The sequence below is a fragment of the Vombatus ursinus genome, unplaced genomic scaffold (genome assembly GCF_900497805.2).
Source record: "Vombatus ursinus unplaced genomic scaffold, bare-nosed wombat genome assembly UNPS02010284.1, whole genome shotgun sequence".
In the NCBI taxonomy this organism is placed as follows: domain Eukaryota; kingdom Metazoa; phylum Chordata; class Mammalia; order Diprotodontia; family Vombatidae; genus Vombatus; species Vombatus ursinus.
The window spans coordinates 10940839-10964401 of NW_020950062.1; the positions used below are offsets into that span (position 1 = coordinate 10940839).

At 34.7% G+C, this 23563-nt stretch overlaps 1 pseudogene; it reads right to left on the minus strand.

The window, feature by feature from the left end:
* On the minus strand, positions 1 to 23540 carry LOC114037199 (annotated as a pseudogene).
* Positions 23541 to 23563: the final 23 nt, after the last annotated feature.

Sequence of the window (23563 nt, forward strand, 5' to 3'; positions counted from 1 at the left end):
CTAGCAGTCAACAAGATCAAAAAATTCATCATCTTCCTCTTGGTATTCCATTCCCTGGAAATTTCCTTGGCACCACAAGATGCCTCCAATCCCACCAAAGTGTTTCACAAACTGGCATCCTTCCTGTGACTTGTCTGTAACAATTTCCAACTTTGCTCCTAATTCATTATATTTGTTAGCAAGCCATTTCAGTAGTGGTATACTCTCTATCAACTCATATTCTTGTCCTGTCTCTTTCTCTGTAAAGTGAGATTTATCATGCTCTTGCTCTGATGTCAAATACAGAATCTTCTCTCCTTTTGTGCCTTGACAATGAAGAATGTCTCATTATATCTACATTTTCATAGACTATCAGGATCTCTACAGATCTAATTTCCAAAACCTTGGGTGTGTTTTCAACTCCAAAACAGTACTTCCTGGTGTTTTGGCTAATTTCATCAAATATAATCCTATTAGTTTCTTCTCTTGAATGAATTTCATGTTGGAGAAGACTTCAGTAGACAATTTGATTGCCTTATTGAATCAATTTTCGCCCCCATAGGAGATATCAGCTAATTTTAAAACTTTCAATTGCAAAGGCTGATCAAATATGTGAAATTGACTTAGTTCAGTTTTGAAGTAAGCTGATCCACCTAAAAAGAGAACAGCCACATTCACTTTGTCCCAAGAAATAAACAGTAACACAACAGTTTCTGCTACCGACATAGTTGTGTCATTTTTCCATGCATAAAGGGGCAAAATGCAAGGCAGACTGACCTACACTACCATGTTTCTTTGGGATATCTACAGTGAATTTGTGTAGGATTTCTCTTGTGTTTCCTTGCAGAGTGCCAAAGATTTCAAGATTTCACCACTACTGTCTGTACTGTTTCACCACTACTGTACTGTTCACCACTACAATAAAGCCAAACTTGCTATCATTCAACAGTAGCACTGTAGGAGCCCATTTATGGAATTTGTTGTCAAACAGATACAATAATGTATTCATTGGTTTGAAAGGTTCAAAATCAATGTTGACTTTCTTTTCCTTTCCTTCTTCTGTCACAATTGTTCCACTGTAAACAACCAGACCATTTGGAGGTACTTTGTTATAGAGTTTGAGTTTTTCCTCTACAGATGTAAAGGATCCCAGAATTCAAGGGCAGTTTACATGAGATTTTATATTAGATGCAGTTCTAAACTCATCAGCTAACATTGCTGCCACTTGAGAAATCTGGTCTTTGGGAGGAATGATCAACAATATTATACTGGTGCCATTGTTGTGGGCCTCTTCCAAGCTCTTCATGTGCTTGATCTTCCAGATTTCTATGCTCCTGTTGGCAGTGCTGGAGTCGTCAGTTATCTTCTCACCTCCTCCTGCCTAAGGGCCCAGTCTCAACTGTGCTCCACCACTGGAGATCTTTAAGTAGAGGTGATACAACCACCTGTAAAGGAAATTCTTCTGAAATTTGTTTTGTTTTTTTTTTCAGTTCTGCCATTCCATATTATCTGAACACTTATTAATTGTCTCTTTATTACAAGGCACTATGAAATGAAGAAAGACTAGATTTTTTTCCTCAAGAAGCTTACAGCCTATAGTACACACACACACACACACACACACACAAACACACACACAATTGGTGAAGTAGATAGAATGTTGCAAGTTCTCAAGAGATTGTCAGCAGAAAAGGGTTAGGAATTTTTTGGTGGGGTAAAGAACCAATGTCTTTTTAATAAAATTAAACCCCTTTATAAATTCAAAAAAATTCACTGCTTTTGTTAAGTAATCTTAAGGAATATGGCTTGGAAAAGGGAGTAGAGTGGAAAAATGGTTGTAGAGTTTGTGGAAGAATCCCCATAACTATTTTGTCCTAAAGTAATTAGCTTCTCCCTAACAATGATGATTTCTTCCCCCAATAGTCTTTGGGTTAATAAATTATCCTACTTAGAGTCTGAATGTATCTTTGCACATTTTGGCAATGCAAAAATTGGAGATGTAAAATGTAAGTTTCTTTCGTGTGTGTGTGTGTGTGTGTGTGTGTGTGTTGAAGAGGAGAAAATATGAAATTACCAATGCCCAACCTCTAGCTGATATTTCATGAATATCTAACAAAATATTTCACTCATTAGAGATGGTTTTCTATATGAGACATGAATACTATAATCTGCCCAATATTTACTTTCTTATTAATGACTTCTTATTATTTTCTTCTGCTAGAGTATATTTCACTTCATGTGACACCTATAATAAATTCAGATGTTAGTAGTGACACCTTACTTTTACCATGGAAAACATAAATCATCTAAGCATGCACTCAAAAGGAAAGAGCTAAGAGCCATAACACTTTCTGTCTCTTATTCCATCTCAATTAAGAAAGAATACCATGTGGGACTTTTTCCTCCTGCTATATGCCTGCTGAAAATCTATTGAACTTAACCATTGCCTTCACAATTAAAAATAATATATTTTTAAGTTACTTTACTTTAAATTTGCATGTTAACATTTATTGTAGATAAGATAGTTTCTTGCAGAGGAAGAAAGCTTCACATAGAACTGTTCTTTTCCCTCCTTTTGTGCAAGTTTCATACACAGGAGTTTAGGGGATAGAAAACAAGAAATCTAAAAACTATGACAGCAGACTGAATACTAATGAATAAACATAAGCATTCCCCAATAGTTTTCTCCTAGGAACAATGGAAGCTTTTTCTTCTGTTCATCTTGATCCTCTGGACAATGTATCTATTCAGAGGCAGTAAAATTGTAATGTATTTTAAAATTGTAGATGAAAATAAAAGTGTTCAAATGCTAAAATTGGTTTCTGTTTTTGTTCATGAAAATATTGCCCCTAATGATGCAGACTATAGTCCATCCTTGGCTACCCATCAAGTGTGTTTATTGTCTATGTCTTGCCAGAAAGTCTCCATAATGAGCATACCCCATGTTTCAGAATTCCTTTTCTTTCTCTTTTTAAAAAATTAATTCCTAAATTAATTTTCAGTTTTTGTCATTCACTTTTATAAGATTTGGAGTTCTAACTATTTTCCCATTCCCTTTCTTTCCCCTCCCCAAGATGGCATGCAATCTGATATAGGCTATACATGTAGAATATTACACAAATTTCCACATTAGTCATGTTGTGAAAGAAGAAATAGAATGAAAGGGAACAACCATGAGAAAGAAACAAATGGGAAAATAGTATGCTTTGATCTGCATTCAGATGCCATAGTCTTTCTCTCCATGAGGAAAGCATTTTCCATCATGAGTCTTTTGGAATCATCTTAGAACACTGCATTGCTGAGAAGAGCTAAGTCTATAAAAGTTAGTCATCAAAAAATGTGGCTATATACAATGTTCTTCTGGTTCTGCTCACTTTACTCAGCATCAGTTCATGTAAGTCTTTCCAGGTTTTTCTGAAATCTACCTGCTCATCACTTTTTATAATAAAATAGTATTCCATTACATTCATATACCACAACTTGTTTAACCATTCTCTAATTGATGGGCATCCCCTTAGTTTCCAATTCTTTGCCACCACAAAAAAGAGTTGCTGTAAATTTTTTTTACAGATAAGAACTATTTTTTTATGATCTCTTTGGGATACAGACCTAGTAGTAGTATTGCTGGATCAAAGGGTATGGACAGTTTTATGGCCCTTTGGCATACTTCCAAATTAGTGTCCAGAATGGTTGGATCAGTTTACAGCTTCAGCAAAAAAAAGTGGTGTTCTAATTTTCCCACATCTTCTCCAACATTTATCATTTTCCTGCTTTGTGATGTTAGCCTATCATAAAGGGGTGATGTGGTACCTCAGAGTCATTGTGATTTGCATTTCTCTAATTAATAGTGATTAGAGCATTTTTTCATATGACTATAGAGAGCTTTAATTTCACCTGAAAACTGCCTGTTTATATCCTTTGATCATTTGTCAATTGGAGAATGACTTATAAATTTGACTCATTTCTCTATGTATTTTAGAAATGAGGCCTTATCAGAGATATTGGTAGTAAAAATTGTTCCCCAGTTTTCTGCTTTCCTTCCAATCTTGGGTGCATTGGTCTTGTTTGTGCAAAAGCATTATAATTTAATGTAATCAAAATTATCCATTTTGTATTTCATAATGTTCTCTATCTCTTGTTTGCTCATAAATTCTTCCCTTCTCCATAGATCTGACAGGCAAACTATTCCTTGCTCTCCTAATATGCTAATAGTATGACCTTTTATGTCTAAATTGCGCACCCATTTTGACCTTATCTTGATATACAGTGTAAGATGTTGGTCTATACCTACTTCTGCTGTAGTATTTTCCAGTTTTCCCAGAAGTTTTTGTTAAATAGTGAGTTCTTATCCCAGAAGCTGCGTCTTTGGATTTATCAAACAGGAGATTACTGTAGTCATTAACTACTATGTCTTGTGTACCTAATCTATTCCACTGATCCACCCCTCTATTTCTTATCCAGTACCAAGTAGTTTTGATGATTGCAGCTTTATAATATGATTTTTAGATCAGATATGGCTAAACCACCTTCTCTTGCATGTCTTTTCATTAATTCCCTTGATATTTTAGGCTTTTTGTTCTTCCAGATGAATTTAGTTATTATTGTTTTTAGCTCTACAAAATAATTTTCAGTAGTTTGATTGGTATGGCACCGAATGAATAAATTAATTTAGGTAGAATTGTCATTTTTATTATATTAGCTTGGCTTACCCATGAACGACTGCTTTTTTCCCAATTATTTGGATTTGATTTTATTGGTGTGAAGTGTTTTGTAATTGTATTCATATAGTTCCTGTGTTTGTTTTGACAAATAGACTCCCAGATATTTTATATTGTCTACATTTACTTTAAATGGAATTTCTCTTTCTGTCTTACTGCTGGACTTTGTTAATAATATATAGAAATGCAGATGATTTATGTGGGTTTATTTTTTATCCTGCAACTTTAACAAAGTTTTTAATTATTTCAAGTAGTTTTTTAAGTTGATTCTCTAAGATTCTCTTTAAATATACTATCATATCATCTGCAAAGAGTGATAGCTTTGTTTCTTCTTTGCCTATTCTAATTCCTTCAATTTCTTTTTCTTCTCTTGTCAAAGCTAAAGTTTCTGGTACAACATTGAATAACATTGGTGATAATGGACATCTTTATTTCAACCCATTACATATAATGCTTGCCGGTGGTTTTAGGTAGATACCACTTACCATTTTAAGGAGAACTCCATTGATTTCTATGCTTTCTAGTATTTTTAATAGGAATAAGTGGTGTATTTTATCAAAAGCTTTTTTTGCATCTACTGAGATAATCATATGATTTCTATTTTGTTATTGATATGATCAGTTATGGTGATAGTTTTCCTAATATTGAACCAGCCCTGCATTCTTGGTATAAATCTTACCTGGTCATAGTGTATTATCCTGGTGATAAGTTGCTGTAATCTTTTTTTGCTAATATTTTATTTAAAATTTTGCAACTATATTCATTGGGGAAGTTGGTGTGTAATTATATTTCTCTTGGCTCTTTCCGGTTTAAGTAGCAGCACCATATTTGTATCATAAAAAGAATTTGATAGGACTCCTTTGCTTATTATTCCAATTAATTTATATAGAATTGGAATTACTTGTTCTTTAAATATTTGTAGAATTCACTTGCAAATCCATTTGACCCTGGAGATTTTTTCTTAGGGAGTTCATTGATGGCTTGTTCAATTTCTTTTTTCTGAAATGGAGTTAAATATTTTGTTTCCTCTCCTGTTAATCTGGGCAATTTATATTTTTATAAATATTCATCCTTTTCACTTAGATTATCATATTTATTGGAATACAGTTGGGCAAAAAAAGCTCCTGATTATTGTTTTAATTTCCTCTTCATTGGTGGTGAAGTCACACTTTTTTTTGATACTGGTCATTTTGTTTTCTTTCTTTTTTTTTTAAATCAAATTAACCAAATGTTTAATTTTTTTTAATAAATCCAGCTCTTAGTTTTATTTAGTAGTTTAATGGTTTTCTTAATTTCAATTTTTTTACTCTCTCCTTTGATTTTCAGAATTTCTAATTTGGTATTTAATTGGATATTTTTTAATTTGTTCTTTTTCTATATTTTTTTAGTTGCATGCCCAATTGATTGATCTCCTCTTTCTCTATTTTATTCATGTAAGCATTTAGAGATAAAATTTCCCTTAAGGATTGCTTTGGCTGTATCCCATAGGTTTTGGTAAGTTGTCTCATTATTATCATTCTCTTGGCTGAAGTTATTGATTGTTTCTATGATTTGTTGTTTGACCCACTCATTATTTAGGATTCAATTATTTAGTTTCCAGTTAGTTTTTAGTTTTTCTTTCCATGGCCTTCATTACATGTAAATTTTATTACATCATGATCTGAAAATGATGCATTTAATATTTCTGCCTTTCTGCTTTAGATTGTGAGGTTTTTATACCCTACTACACTGTCAGTTTTTGTGTAGGTGCCTTGTACCACAAGAAAAAGGCATATTCCTTTCTGTCCCTACTCAGTTTTCTCCAGACGTCTACCATATCTAAATTTTCTAAAATTCTATTCACTTCCTAAACTTCTTTGTTGTTTATCTTGTGGTTAGATTCATCTAGTTTTGATACAGGGAGGTTGAGGTACTCCACTAGTATAGTTTTGTTTTCTATTTCTTAACTCACTTAAACTTCTCCTCTAAGAATTTGGATGCTTTAGTACTTGTTACATATATGAGTAGTAACAATATTACCTCATTTTCTATGGTACCTTTTAGCAGGATGTAGTTTCGTTCCTTATCTCTTTCAATTAAATCTATTTTTTCTTTTGCTTTTTCTGAGATCAGGATTGATAGGCCTGTTTTTGTTTGTTTGTTTGTGTGTGTGTGTGTGTGTGTGTGTGTTTAATTGCTGCTAAAACATAATATATTCTGCTCCAGCCTTTTACATTTACTCTGTGTGTATCTCTCTGCTTCAAATCTGTTTCTTGTAAGCAACATATTTTAGGATTATGGTTTTTAATCCACTCTGCTATCTACTTCTGTTTTATGGGAGAGTTAATCCTATTCATATTCATAGTTATGATTACTAATTATGTCTTTCTCTCCATCCTATCCCCCCATTTATACTTTTCCCTTTCCTTTCTCCCTTTCCCTCTTCATCAGTGTTTTGCTCCTGATCAATGTTTCCCTCACTCTGCCATCCTTTCTATCAGCCCCCTTCCCTTTTCTTTCCCATTTCCCTACTATTTCTTCCCTCCTTTCTACTGTCCCTTCTATCTACTGCCTCCCTTTTATTTCCCCTTTACCTTCCTACTTCCTGTAGGATGAGATAGATTTCTATACCTAATTGATTGAATATGTTATTTCCTCTTTGAGCCAAATCTAATGAGAGTAAAGTTCAAACAATGCTCACCTCCCTCGTTTTATTCCCTCTACTGTAATAGGTGTTTTCTTTGTACCACTTCATATGATATAATTTATCCTTTTTGGCCTTCTCCTTTCCTATTCTTCCAGTGCAATCCCTTTTCACCCCTTAATTATTTTTTTAATCATTACATCAAAGTGAACTGATACCCACATCCTCTGTCTATGTTTTAATAAAGATAGAGTTCTCAAGAATTACAAATTTTATCTTCCCATGTAGGGATGTAAACTATTTAACCTCATTGCAAGGCATGTTTTTTCTTTCTTGCTTATTTTTTTATGCCTTTCTTTAGTCTTTTATTTGAAGATCAAATGTTCTGTTAAGCTCTGGTTTTTTCATCAGGAAAGTTTGGATGTCTCCTATTTTCATTGAGCATCCATCTCCTCCCCTGAAAGATTAAGGTCAATTTTGCTGGGTAGTTGATTCTTGGTTGTAATCCAGGTTGGGATCATGTTCAGCAGGTGATTTATGGATTTATTCAATGACTATTTTACCCTTTGGTTATAGGACCTGAGGGTAGTTTTCCTTGATGATTTCTTGAAAGATACTGTCCAAGCTCTTTTTTTGATCATGGCTTTCAGGTAGACCAATAATTCTTAAATTATCTTTTCTGGATCTGTTTTCTGGGACAACTGTTTTTCTAATGAGAAATTATAAACTTTCTTCTTTTTCTCCATTCTTTTGATTTTGTTTGACTTATTCTTGATGTCTCATAGAGTCATTATATTCCACTTGCCCAATTCTATTGTTTAAAAATTTCATTTATTTATTTTTAGTTTTCAATATTCACTTCTATAAGATTTTGAATTTTAAATGTTCTCTCCCTCCCACTTCTTCCTCCCTACCCTGATGACATACAGTCTGATATAGGCTCTACATATACATTCATGTTAAGGATATTTTCTTATTAGTCATGATGTAAAGAACAGTTAGAACTAATGGAAGGAACCATGAGAATGAAGTAATAAAACAAAATAGCAAAGTAAAAGGAGAGCAAATAGTATACTTCCATTTGCATTCAGATTCCATATTTCTTTCTCTGGGTGTGGATAGCAATTTCCATCATGAACCTTTTGGTGTTGTCTTAGATTCTTGCGTTACTGTGAAGAGCCATCTATCAAAGTCAGTTACACTATAATGTGGCAATTACTGTGTACAATGTTCTCCTGGTTCTGCTCATTTCATTCTGCATCAGTTCATGTTAGTCTTTCCAAGTTTTTTTTTTTGAAGTTTGCCTGCTCATCATTTCATTTAACAATAGTATTCCATTACATTCATATGCCACAACTTGTTAAGACATTCCAAAATTGATGGACATTCCCTCAGTTTCCAATTCTTGGCCACAACAAAAAGAGCTGCTATAAATATTTCCAATTCTAATTTTTAGTGAATGATTTTCTTCAGTTACCTTTTGTACCTCCTTTTCCATTTGGCCAATTTTATTTATTTATTTTTTTAAGGATGTCTTCTCTTTGGTGAATTTTTGTGCTTCCTTTTCCATTTGGCCAATTCTACTTGTTATGGAGTTATTTTCTTCAGTGGATTTATTTTTCCATTTGGCCAATTGTATTTTTTTAAGAAATTATTTTCTTCAGTCAATTTTCCAAGCTGTTGACTTTCCTCTGCATACCTCTCATTTCTTTTTCCCAATTTTTTTTCTACCTCTTATTTGATTTTTAAAATCCTTCTGGAGCTCTTCCAAGAAAAGTTTTTTTGGGCTTGAGACCTATTCATATTCTCCTTTGAAGTTTCAGATGTAGGTATATTGACAATATTGTCTTCTTATGAGTTTGATCTTTCCTGTCACCATAGTAATTCTCAATGGCCAATGTTTGTTTTTGCTTCTTGCTCATCTTGTTTGCCTATTTCCTGACTTTTAAGGTTGAGATCTCCTGCTGGAGCACAGGGACACTGTCCTGAGCTTCTTGTGCTGGAGGCCAGGGACCTGGTCACTGGCTTTGTGTGCTGGGGCCTCAGGTGCTGGTAGCTGGAGGCTATATGGGTCTGACAGCTTACCAGGTGTTAAGCTGAGGTTCTAGCAGTTGTATCTGGCATGTATTAGGGCCAGTTAGGGTTTTTCTTTTCTGGGGCTACAGAGAAGCATGTGAAGCTCTGGCCACTGGACAACGCCTGCCCACCCTGGGCTATGTTGAAGCAAATGGAGATCTGACTACTGGAGGATACCTGCCAAACTGCACAGGATCATGGGGAGATCCACTGCTGGAATATGCCTGTCTGCCCAGGGCTGTGCTGAAGCATGAGGAGTTCCACTGCTGAAGGATGGCTATACCCTAGGGGCTGTACTGGAACATGTGGTGTTTCTCCAAGATGAAGTCTGCTGGTTCCCCTGGCTATGCCAAGGCACATGGTGGGTACTATTGTTGGTGCTTGCCTGATCTACCAGCCTGGGGCTCAGGATCTCCCAGTGGTTTGCTGAGATGGAGCTAGCTGCTGGCTTGCTGAGATACTTCCTGTCCTGGACTTTGCTCCCCTTTTACCCAAGTGAGATGGGCCTTTCTTGCTGATTTCTAAGTTTCCTTGGCTAAAAGACTGCTTCACCCCATCTTACCTGCTTGCTACACTGTTCTAGCCTTTTTTCTGGGGTGTTATTTCCTGTTTTCTCCCCCAGAGGTCAATAAGGGAGAGTGACAGTGATTTACTGCTTACTCTGCTACCTTTGCTCCTGGAAGTCTGTTTCCCCCTCTCTTTCTTTGAACATAGTGAGGATACACCCTTACCTCTTAGTCTGTTTAATGATTAGTCCTTGCTTTGGCATGGGACCAACTGTCTTTGGTTCTCAGTCATAAATTCTCTTGATGTCATCCTTTACTCTGCTCCTCTTTCCTAGTTCATTGTTATTAATGCATTACATCTTTGTCATACCATATGCTTGAGTGGAAAAACAAACATGTTAAAGCAACATATGAAATTTTCAGATTGAAAATAACCTGGGACTTTTATTTTAGTCTTGACTCTGGGATGAACAAGTTGTATACCTTTGGACAGCTAGCTTTCCCTCTTGGGCCCTCTCTTTCATTACATTATAAAGAATGGCTTCAGTGAGAGATCCCTGGGGTCCATTCCAGTGCCAATATCCATCCATTGATTCTTTACCAAAGGTCATCTTATCTCCCATTGCATACACTCTGCAAGTACACTTTGAGGCAAGGCTAAAAATAGCATAAGAAAGAAATTGATTTTCTTTTTTAAGGATATTTTTAACATTTAATCTTAGATTAGGAGAAAATTGCATTTATTAATAATAACAATAACAGCCAAACCCCTAATATGGACACCTAGGTTTAGCTTTTGTAAGACCTTTGATATTCTGTAGGCTGGTGCTTTATCCAGGCTCCAAATATCTACTGGCCTTGGGCAAGTAATGATCAGTGATAAGCAAGTACTAAAGAATATTGATTTTGTTTATTTTGCTTCCTCTGTACAGCCTGGAAGATGAGAATCTGCTTAAAGTTTGAAATGAAAAGTTGGAAAATATGCCATTTTTTCCTTCTCTGTGAAAATGGCCTGGATAATTTGTAGTAATGAATATTATATTAATTTATTCAAGGAGCACTTGACTAGAAAGCTTGAAAAAAGTCTACTATAAATATTGTGTATATTACAGCTAACTCCAAGTATGTCTGAGAATAAAACTAATACCTAAATCTTGAAAGATGAAGAGTTCTACAGTCATAGGGGTAGGGTTCAAATGATACTTCTCATGCTTACAATATTATGATGATGGACAAGTCACCCAAACTACCTGACCCATGGTTTTGTGATTTCTAAAATGGTATAGTTATAAGATATGACCCTATTTTTATTACAATCATAATGGTACCTCCTTGTAGCATGATTATCTACTAGATCTGCTGTCCTCCAGCGTATCATATTTTCTTCCTTGCTATTAAAAATTTGCTCAGACCGTGGAAGTAAGCTTTATCTATTTGCATAGTCCCTATATTAATAGGAAGAAACAAACTTTTTTTCTTGTGTTTATATAGAACTAAATGAAGAGATTATTGGTAGATTATTTGACTAATTGAAGATTTGAGGGATGAAAAATTATACTTTGATTAGCAACTGTAGGTTACCCACAGGAAAAATGAAATTAATTGGTATAATTTGTTTTCAGCACAGTAACAATGGTGAATTGTCAAGAAGTGTCTTTTCTGAAAATCATGGACATCACTTTGAGCAAGTTAGTTCCCCTCTCTGGACACCAGTTTCCTCATTTCAAAATGGAAAGATGGTCTATATGTTTTCTAAAGTCCCTTAGTCCCTTGTATCACTATATATGGGATCATAAATATTGAAGAAGGCATCATCAAAGACATAGTTGACTGAAAATGAAAATGGTCTGTCATTTATCAAGGAACAATAGATGGACATCCATGGGACATCAAAGAGTTCCAATTTATAGAAGAATAGTTCCCCTATAGAAGACTCGTGGAATGACCTGGGCATGAATAGAGTAAGATAAGAAGGCTTACTTGGGATATTATCTGCACCAATAAATGGAGTTCATAATTGGATTAAATAATGAATTCATTAAAGTACTTTTTAAATCTGGAAACCTAATTCTTCACTAACACTATAATACTCTCAGGAACACCGTTATATGTGTAGATTTAAAACCTATACTCTTTTTCCCTAGAAACTATGACAATTGTAGTATGATTTAAGGATACTGAAGATCTGGTGCATCTTTACTTTCCTTCTTTGGTTGGCAAAAAACAAAAACAAAAACAACAAAAAAAGAACCATCAAAAAACAAATAGATTATTATCAAAACTCTCCTTTACTTTGTCCTGTATAGAAAAAAGCATGTTTTTCTTCACTCTATTCAGTTCAATAACGAACAATATGCTTTTCTGGGAACTGGAGATAAAAATGCATACAGTAGAAAGTCCCTACCCTCAAGGAACTTAGATTACAGTAAGTAGAATGAAACAACATATCTTTATTTTAATCTTTAATCTTAATTTAATCTAAATGATATTCCTTTTAATTCTTAAAATTATAGCCCATTTATACCTGACCATCCTGTGAAATGTTTAACGATGTCCTCTAATGAGTTTGACACAGGGTATGCACCCAATATACTTGTGAATTTTGTCACTTTCTCCAAAAAATGAGAAGTTACTAGTAGATAGAATGGATTTCCACTACCTGTCTGTCATTCTTCATTCATACCATACAACCAACTCTTCTTTTTCCACCACAACATCATTGATGGTTCCCTATTTGTTATATATTGCAATCTGTTAATAGTAGGCCTATTCATTGACCACTGTGGTAGGCTTATTTTTAAAATTTCTTTTAAAATTTATTCCTTATAATAATACAATACCAGAAAAATACTTGTATTAAAAGGAAGTGTTTTTTTTTTTCTGGGAGAGATTTGGACCATTAAAGTAAATTAGTCAAATAATTAGTAAAATAATCTTGAAGTAAGCTAGGAGTTCTAAGAGACAGAAGAGAGGAGGGAGAACATTGCAGGGTTGGTTCACACAAAAGTTTGGAGATGGAAAATGTAATGTCATTTGCAGAGAAAAACATTTTTCCCCTAGGAGTATAATCATTGAATATATAGGACCACACAGCTACTAGTTAGGGGCAGAGGATATATTTAATTTAAGAATAATCAACATACAATTCATAATTTTCCTTAAAGTTCAATCCAATGAAAACTAGGTTCTGGGTAAAAGAAATATTTGAGGATGTAATCCCTCAAACAGCTTTGTATGACATTTTCTTTCATAGAATCAATTATCATAGGATTTGGATCTAGAAGGGTAGTATAACAATGATCTAGTACAATTCCCTAACTTTACATATTAGAAATATGAAGCCCAGAAACATAACAAGTTGCTCAAAAGAGCACAGAAATAAATAGCACAAATCTACAGTTAGCTGAGAATTCCAATTCTGGTTCCATTTTATCGGATTACGATACATTAATTGGTTATTTATTCTATACGTATTTGTACCTTAGCTAATTATATCTCAGGAATAAATAAGTTTATTATGGGACAAAATATTGCTTTCTACCTCTGTTACTACACTATTTTCCTCCATTATTTAATATTTTTTTTATCAATTAAAAGTATTTTATCAGCCAAATGGAAGGGTCATGGAATCATAGATTTCAAGTTGGAATGGGCCGTAGTGGCTATCTTGTATAACCCATTTATTTTTATACATGAGAGTTCCAGATGGGGTAAGCTATTTTTTCAAGGTCACATAGGTAGTAGGTGATAGAGTCAGGATTTGAATACAAGTCATTTGACTGGAAATCCAGTGCCCTCTCCATTGTATCATAACTGCTCACATGGATGTCATCATTGTTTCCGGAAACTCATTTTCCTGCAAAACTAAATTATCTCTGAAACTCATAACTCCTCTGTATCCCCTGCCTCCTGGGCCCCTTTTTTCCTTCTGGTTGGAGACAGTGAATAGTGGACACCAGAAAGTCAATCCCAGATCATATATTTGAAGAGAGGGCTCAGAACAAACACCTCATCATTTTTCACTTGGTTGAAGAACTTCATTCTGTCCCCTATGCCAAATGCCCTCCCTCCCTCTCTCCCTTCCTTCTCATTTCCCCCTTAGTTTTCAGTTTGTTTTTGTGTAATCTCCCCCATTAGATTATAAACTCTTTGTGGGTAGGATCCATCATTTGCTTTTCTTTGAATCCTTCATTACAATACCTGACACATAGTAGGCATTTGATAAATGTTTATTGAGTGACTGACTACCATGTTGATTCCAACATAAGCTGGAAATCATGTTGTTTCTTTTTCAGCCAACTCAGCTGAATTTCCAGGAACAAAGTGATAAAAGATACAATATATCACCTTAAAAATAGAGCAAAGTTATAAATATAGGCACAAAACAACATGCCTTAATTAATATTTATTTTTTGTAATGACAATGCTTAATTCAGTTATTTCATTTAATTTTTTTCTGCCTATCCCCATTTTTCTCTATAGTTGAGTATGGAAAAGTAATCAAATATAACAAAAATAATATAATATTACCAGACTCCATATGTAGATTAAACTCATACTATGGAACTAAATTTATTTCCTTATACAATTAACCAAGCTATATATTTCTTCATTCTTATATTCATAATAAGCAACATTATCATTTTGGAAATATCAATGCATTAAGAAGAGGAAGTAAGGAAACTAATTATGATTTGAATGATCTACTTAAGCATTTCCTCCTGTTCTAATCATGATACAATCTTGGGCTCTTTGTGTAATTATTTTTAAACTATAAAATCTGTCACTGGAAATCAGAGAGTTGAGAAAAGTTTTTTTTTAATTTTTATCCTCAAATTAACAGAGGAAACACATGATTGCTTTATATTTTCCCTAGATATGTAGTCAAACTGAACTTCTCTGTGCATAATAATCTATAACAGTAGTCTTTGCTCTCTGGACTTAACTGTAAAAATAGCTGTGGCAGGCATTCTCCAATCAGAGGCTCAGTTAGGAATAAAAGCTAATTATGAGATTACAACTCACTGATAATTTCATTTATACAACTCTTTTCTAAGTGTTTTCAGCCTCTTTTTTTCATATAACATTGCTTTCCAAATGTTTTGGTGCTGATGAATATGAATGACATGATGTAAGATAGATCTATTTAAACAATTGGTTTGATTTTCCTTTAAGGGGAATTTAAGGCCAAATCATCAGAATAGCTGGGCAAGGGATTCCTTTACCCCTCCTGTCTTGGTGAATGGGCTAACTTATACTTGCAAGGAACCTACCCTGCACAAGTTTATGGCAGAGAAGTGTGAAAGCTAGGGTTTCAAATTTCTGTGCAGAACGTGACAGAGATATCAACAGCCATTTTCTGCATCTGTCTATGTCTCTGTCACTGTCTCTGTCTCTCTGTCTCTCTGTGTGTTTGTGTTTCAGCTCCTCTTTGTTGTTGTTGTTTAGTTGTTTCAGTTCTATCTAACTCTTCATGACAGCATGTTTTTTTTTTTTTTTTTGCAAAGATATTGGAGTGGTTTGCCATTTCCTTCCCCAGTTCATTTGATAGATGAGGAACTGAGACAAAGAGAATTAAATAATTTGCCCTAGGTCACAGAGCTAGAATGTAACTGAGGCCAGATTTGAACTAAGGAAGATAAGTCTTTCTGATTCTCAGGGCTGACACCCTATCCACTGTGTCACCTAGCTGCTCTGTTATTCAACCATTCTAGAGAGCAATTTTGAACTGTGCCCAAAAGGCTATAAAATCATGCATACCCTTTGACCAAGCAATGCTACTGCTATGTCTGTATCCCAAATAGATTAAAAAATAAGAAAAAAAGGACATATGTGTACAAAAATATTTATATCAGTTCTTTTTGTAGTGGCAAAGAATTGGAAATTGAGGGAATGTCCATCAGTGGGGGAATCACTGAACAAATTATGCTATATAATTGTGATGGAATACTATTGTGCTTTAAAAAATGATAAGCAAAGTGCTCTCAGAAAAACTTGGAAACACTTACATGAATTGATGAAAAGTGAAATGAGCAGAACCAGGAGACCATTTTACACTGTATCAGCAATATCCTATGAAGATCTGCTATGAATAATTTAGCTATTATCAGCAATACAATGATCCAAGACAATCCTGTAGGACTTATGATGAAAGGTGCTGTCCATCTTCAGAGAAAGAACTGGTAGAGCCTCAATGCAGACCAAAAAATACCTTTTCTTTACTTAGTTTTTCTTGCTTTTTTTTTTTTTGGTTTGTGTTATTTCACAGAATGACTTATATAGAAATGTATTTTGCATGATTACACATGGATAAACCCATATCGAATTGCTTGTCTTCTCAATGCATGGGGGAGAGAGAAAGGGAGATAATTTGGAACTCAAAATTTGAAAAAGAAAGACTGAGTCTTTGACAAAGGTCAATGGAACAGACTGGACAAAGGAGATCCAGAAGTAATGAGATTTGATAAACCAGGGGTAGATAAAATGTGGCACATAAATAATTTATGAAAGGATTCCCTCACTAGATGGACACTCCTCCAACTTCCCTAGACAGAAAACTCTTCCTGCTGTCAAATTTTATGATATTATGAAAATTCTATTTTGCATATTAAATATGTCTAATCATATCAGACAAAGGATTATTAATGTCTAGAAATGTTTTTTTTTGGCTTGCATTACCCTAGGTCAAATGATTTAGAGCCAATGTGATATAATAGAAAGAAGACTGAGCATGGTGTCAGAGAATCTGGATTCCAATCACAGGTCTAACTTCATTAATTCTTCATCTATCTAGCTATGTATCTCTCTATCCATCCATCTGTTTATTTATTTACCTGTTTAAGTTATTATTATCCAGCAAGTTACTCACCCTCTCTGAGCTGCAATTTACCCATTGGCATCTATATCAGAACTTTTCCAATGATAAAACATTGATAAAATTTTTGATAAAACAATTCTAAAAATCATAACAATATTTATTGCAGCATAGTGTAATGAATAGAGTGCTAGACTTGGAGTTAATAGACTTATTTTGTAATGATGTCTTATTTTTCATCCAATTACATGTAAAAACAAAATTTAACATTTTTTTAAAGTTTTGTTTTTCAAATTTTATATGTCCTTCTATTACCTCCCCCCTCCCTGATACAGTAAACAATCTGATATAGGCTATACAGCTGTAATCATATGAAACATTTCCATATTAGTAATTTTGTATAAAATATTTCAGTAAAAAAAAAGAAGGAAGAAAGTAAAAACAAATAGCATGCTTCAGTTTGTATTGAGACAACATCAGTTCTTTCTCTGGAGTTGGATAAAACTTTTCATCATCAGTCCTTTGGGTTTACCTTGATCCATATTGCTGAGAATAGCCAAGTAATTACAGTTCATCATATAATGTTGCTGTTACTGTGTACAATGTTTTCCTGGTTCTGCTCACTTCACTTTGACTTAGTTTATGCTTCTCTTTCCAGGATTTTCTGAAATCATCTTGCTTATCTTTGTTATAATACAATAATATTCCATTACAATCATGTACCACAACTTGTTTAGCTATTCCCCAACTGATGGGCATCCCCTTTATTTCCAGTCCTTAGCTACTGCAAAAAGGGTTGCTAAAGATATTTTTGTCAAATAGGTCCCTTTCCCTTTTTTAAGTCTCTTTGCAATACAAACCTAGCAGTGGTATTGCTTGGTCAAAGAGTATGCACAATTTTATAACCCTCTGGACACAGTTCCAAATTGCTCTCTATAATGCTTGGATTGTTATTACATATGAATTTTGTTATTATTTTGTCTAGCTGTATAAAATATTTTTGGGAGTTTGACTGGTGTGGCACTGAATAAATAGATTGATTTAGGTAGAACTGTCATTTTTAATATGTTTGCTCTGCCTATCCATGAGCAATTAATATTTTTTCCTGTTTAGATCTGTTTTTATTTGTGTGAAAACTATTTTGTTATTGTGCTCATATAGGTCTAGTGTTTCTCTTGGCAAGTAGATTCCCAAGGTCTGCTGTTATTTTCAATGGAATTTCTCTTTCTATTTATTGCTATTGAACTTTGTTGGTGAGATTTAGAAATTCTGATGATTTATGTGGATATTTATTTTGTATCCTGTAACTTTGCTTAAGTTGTCAGTTATTTCAACTATTTTTTTTTACTTAATTCTTCTGGGTATACCATCATATTATCTGCAAAGAGTGATAGTTTTGTTTTCTCTTTGATCTTATTCCTTCAATATTTTTTCTTCTCTTATTGCTATAGCTAGCATTTCTAGTACAATATTGAATAATAGTGGTGATAATGGACATCTTTGCTTTACCTCAGAATATTTTGGAATAATTTCTAGTTTATCCTCCTTTGCTGATGGTTTTAGATAAATATTACTTATCATCTTAATGTAAGCTTCATTTATTCCTATGTTCTGTAGTGTTTTTATTAGGAATCAGTTCTGTATTTTGTCAAATTTATTGGCATCTAATTGGGCTAAATAGAACCTAACAATTGCTTTAATTTCATTTTAACTGGTGGTGAATTCATCCCTTTCATTTTGGATGTTGGTAATTTGGTTTTCTTTTCTTTTTTTAAATAAAATTAACAGATGGTTTATTTGTCCCTCCCCCCCCCCAAAAAAAAACAAGTTTCTAGTTGTATTTATTATTACAATAGTTTTCTCACTTTCAATTTTATTTACCTGTTCTTCGATTTTCAGGATTTTCAATTTGGTGTTTAATTTGGGATTTTTGATTTGTTCATTTTCTGTTTTTTTAGTTGCATGCCCAATTCATTGATATGCTCTTTTTTGTTTTGTTGATGTAAGCATTTAAAGTTAAAATTTTCTACCTAAATACTGCTTAAATTTTGTTATATTGTCTCATTGTGGTCATTCTTTTTAATGAAATTATCAATTATTTCTATGATTTGTTTTTCAAACCATTTATACTTTAGGATTTTATTATTTAGTTTCCAATTAATTTTGAATCTATCTTTTCAGTGCCCTTTATTGAATGTATTTTCTTGCTTTATGGTCTAAAAAAGAGTCATTTAATATTTCTACTTTCCTGAATTTGTGAGGTTTTTATGCTCTAATGCATAGTCAGTTTTTGTGTAGGTGCTATATACTACTAGGAAAAAAAAGGTATATTCCTTTCTATTCCCATTCAATTTTCTCCAGAGATCTATCATATCTAATCTAATTTTTCTAGAATTTTATTCATATCCTTAACTTCTTTCTATTTTATTTTGTAGTTAGGTTTATCTAGATCTGAGAGGTGAGAGTTGAGGTCTTATACTAGTATAGTTTTATTGTCTATTTCCTTGAGTCACTCATTTAACTTCTCTTTTAAACATACAAATGCTATATATCATTTGGCTCATGTATGTTTGATATTGCTATTACTTCATTGTCTATGACATCTTTTACCAAGATATAGTTTTCTCTCTTAACTCTTTTGATTATATCTATTTTTGCTTTTGCTTTGTCTGAGATCAGGATTACTACCCTTGCTTTTTTTCCCCTTTTACTTCAGCAGAAGCATAATGGAGTCTGCTTCAGTCCTTTACTTTTTACTCTGTGTGTCTTTCTCTGCTTCAAATGTGTTTCTTTTCGACAACATAATGTAGGATTCTGCTTTTTCCATTCTACTATTTGCTTCTATTTTGTAGATGAGTTCATACTTTTCACAATTACACTTATGATGACTAATTGTATATTTCCCTCCATCCTGTTTTTCCCTTGTTTGTCCTTTTCTATTTCTCACATTTACCTTTCTCTTCCTACCATGCCTTTCACCTGGTCCCTCCTTACAAGTGTTTTACTTCTGATCGCTGTCTCCCTTCATATTCCCTCCCTTTTCTCAGCCTCCCTTCCTTCCCTTATTCCCACCTCTTTTTTATTTCCCTATAGGGTAAGACAGATTCATATATCCAGAGTATGTATGTTATTCCCTTTTTGAAGCAATTTTAATGAGATTAAGGTTTAAGCATTGCCCACTATTCCCCCTTTCTCCTCTCCACTATAATAAATCTTTCATACCTCTTTTATGTGGGATAATTCACCTCATTCTATCTCCTCCTTTCCTTCTTCCAGTGCAAACTCTTTTGCACCTCTTATTTTTTGGATATCATCCCATCATAGTCATCTCACACTCATACCCCTTATATATGTCCTCCTTCTAATTGCCCTTATTGTGTTAAAGTTCTTAGGATTTTCAAATATCACCTTGCCACATAGTTATATAGACAGGTTAACATTATGCAATCTATCATGTTTTCTCATTCTTATTTAAATTTTACCTTTTTATGTTTCTCTTGAGTCTTGTATTTGAAGATCAAATGTTTTATTCACCTCTGGTCTTTTAATTAGGGATGCTAGAAGGTCCTCCATTCCACTAAATATTCATTTTCCCCCCTCAAAGATTATATTTAGTTTTGCTGGGTATGTGATTCTTGGTTGTAATCCTAAATCCTTTGCCTTCCAAGTCCTCCAATTCTTTAAGGTAGAAACTGCCAAGTCTTGTTTAATACTGACTGTGGTTTCAGGATATTTTAATTGTTTCTTTCTGGCTATGTGCAATATTTTCTCCTTGACCTGGAAGCTCTGGATTTGGGCCTGATATTCCTGGGAATTTTGGGATCTCTTTCAGGTAGTGATCAGTAGATTCTTTCAATTTCTATTTTTGCTCTGGTTTTAGGGTATCAGGATGGTTTACCTTGATAATTTCTTGAAATATGATGCCTTGGATCTTTTGTTGATCATGGCTTTGAGGTAGTCCAATAATTCTTAAATTATCTCTTCTTAAACTATTTTACAGGTCAGTTGTTTTTCCAATGAGATATTTCACATTTTCTTCAATTTTTATTCTTTTGATTTTGTTTTATAAGGGCTGGGCCTTCCTGTTTGACTGCCCTAGAGGTGAGGTCTCCCTGTTGGCTGGTCCTGAAAGGGGGAAGGTCTCATTGCTGGCTGTCTCAAGGGTTGGGCCTTGCTATTGGTCAGCAATGGGGGGGTGGGGTTTGACCTCATCGATGAACTTCACTGGTGGTGAGGTCTTGCTGTATAGATAGTCTGAGCCTGCTGGTTTGCCTATGGGGCTGCTGGCTTGAACTGGGGTGGGCCCTTTCTAGAGGACTGCCCCAGGGCTCAGAACATTCCTGCAGGCTCCCTGGATTGTGGTCTGCCATTGCTGTTTACCTAATGGGCTCCCCTTCAACCTAAAAAGAGACCTTTCCTCCTGTGCTGATAAATTCCTTTTCTGCTCCAAAATTGGTTGAGTCATTTTTTCAAGGTTGTTTAAAAGGGAATTCAGGAGGGCTCCAGGGAATTCCTTCCTCACTCGACCATTATAGCACCAGAACTCCCTATCTGTATTTATATACAGTCTTTGAAAATTAGTTGTTTGACCATGTACTAGTCATTTAAGAATTTAAAGCCTTAGTTTTCTCATCTCTAAAATAACATCTGGGATCACAACTTAACATTACTATTGTGAAGGTTAAGTGAGATAAAAATTGATCAACCTCAAAAACCTTAAAGCCATGTAAATAAAATCTATTATTATAATTATTATCATATCAATATGAGCTATTTTTAGGGTTATTGCCTCAATTATCTACCATGTACATGCAGCCTAAAAACCAATATAACTTAAAGACAAAAATAGTTAAGATGTCATTAAATCAGGGCAAAGTCTATATCAGCACTATGTTTCTATGACTGAACCAAAAAATCAAAATGACTATTCTTGCATATTGAACTTTCAGCCTGTTAAGTGACTCATGACCTATTTACATGAATCTATGTCTAGGTATGTCTTCTTTAGGGCTTCAGCTTCTTTTTTTTTTTAACACTGACTTTACATTTGTTTCTATTACATTGATCATATAGACTTTCAGGGAGCAGAGCCAAGATGGTGGAGGAAAAGCAGTGATTTGGTTGAGGTCTCCCTCAAACCCCTCCAAATACCTGTAAAAATTACTCTAAAAAATTTTTAGAACAGCAGAATCCACAAAAAGACAGAGTGAAACAAATTTCCAACCCAAGACAACCTAGATGCTTGACAGGAAAGGTCTTTTGCACTGGCTGGGAGAAAAGCACAGTTCAGTATGGGCCACGCAGGCAAAGAGAGGGCCAGAAAAAACCGAGAGTAGGCCTCAGAAGACTGAGTCATGGGCAGCAGTGGCAGTTTCCAGTCTCTTCAACCCATAAACACCAAAGACAACTTAGAAGTCAGTGGGAAAGGTCTGTCAGACCTGGGTGACAGAGGAGCATATTCCAACCCTGGTCCTAGAACAGCCCTGAGGTGGCAGCCATAGCAGCAGCATTTGCCTCCTGAGTCCTCAACTCACAGATGGTGGTGGAACAGAGTGGCCAATCATAGGGGGATTGCAGGGATTTCTTTGCTGGTGTTGGCAGGATTCTCTTGCTTTGCTCATGTTTAGATATGGTTCGCAGTCCTGGGTTGCAGTCCTGGGGCAAAGAGGAGAGCTGGCATGGCAGAGCTTGTGGTGTGGTGGAGAGGGAATCCTCTTCACAGGTCCAAGGCAGAAAAGAGTGGTTGTGGTGATTCATAGACCACAGCACAGGACAGGAAAGGAGTAAACATCTCTCCTTTGATCATATCATCTTGGAAGAACTGAAAATTTACAGGTCCCTAGAAGTATCTCTGAAAACAGCAGCACAGAACCCCCAAAACTTGGGACAGAACCCTTCTACACTGGAAGCAGTGCCCTATCTTAACAAAGCATTCAAAAGTCAAGCTATTGGCTGGGAACATTAACAAATAATGGAGGAAAAACTCAGACTATAGATTCTTACTTCAGTGACAAAGAAGATCAAAACATATAACAAGAAGAAGACAACAAAATCAAAGCTCTTACATCCAAAGCCTCCAAAAAAGATACAAATTGGTCTCAACCCATGAAAGAGCTCAAGAAGGATTTTGAAAAGCAAGTAAGAGGAGTAGAGGGAAAATTGGAAAGAGAAATTAGAGTGATACATGACAATTATGAAAAACGAGTCAACACCTTGCTAAAGGAGACTCAAAAAATACTGAAGAAACCAACACCTTAAAAAATAGACTAACCCAAATGGCAAAAGAGGTCCAAAAAGCCAATGAGGAGAAGATTGTATTAAAAAGTAGAATTGGCCAACTGGAAAAAGAGATTCAAAAGCTCACTGAAGAAAATAATTACTTAAAAATTAGAATGGAGCAAATGGAAGCTAATGACTTTATGAGAAATCGAGAAACAACCAAATAAAACCAAAAGAATGAAAAAAATAGGAGACAATGTGAAATATGCCATTGGAAAAACAACTGACTTGCAAAATAGATCCAGGAGACATAATTGAAAAATTATTGGACTACCTGAAAGCCTTGATCAAAAAAAAGAGCCTAGACATCATCTTTCAAGAAATTATCAAGGACTCCAACTCTTCACCCTTCTTTTTTCTCCCCTTCCCTCCCCTTCCTCCTTCCCTCCTCTCCTCTCCATTCCTTTCTCCCCTCCCCCATCCCCATCTTTCCCTCCAACCTTTCTCCTTCTTCCCTTCCCCGGCCTAGACAATGCTTTGGCAGAAGTGACTGAGGAGGCCATGGAGCCTGCTGAGGCGGACATCATGGAGCTGTGCCAGCACATGTTCTCCAAAATGGCCACATACC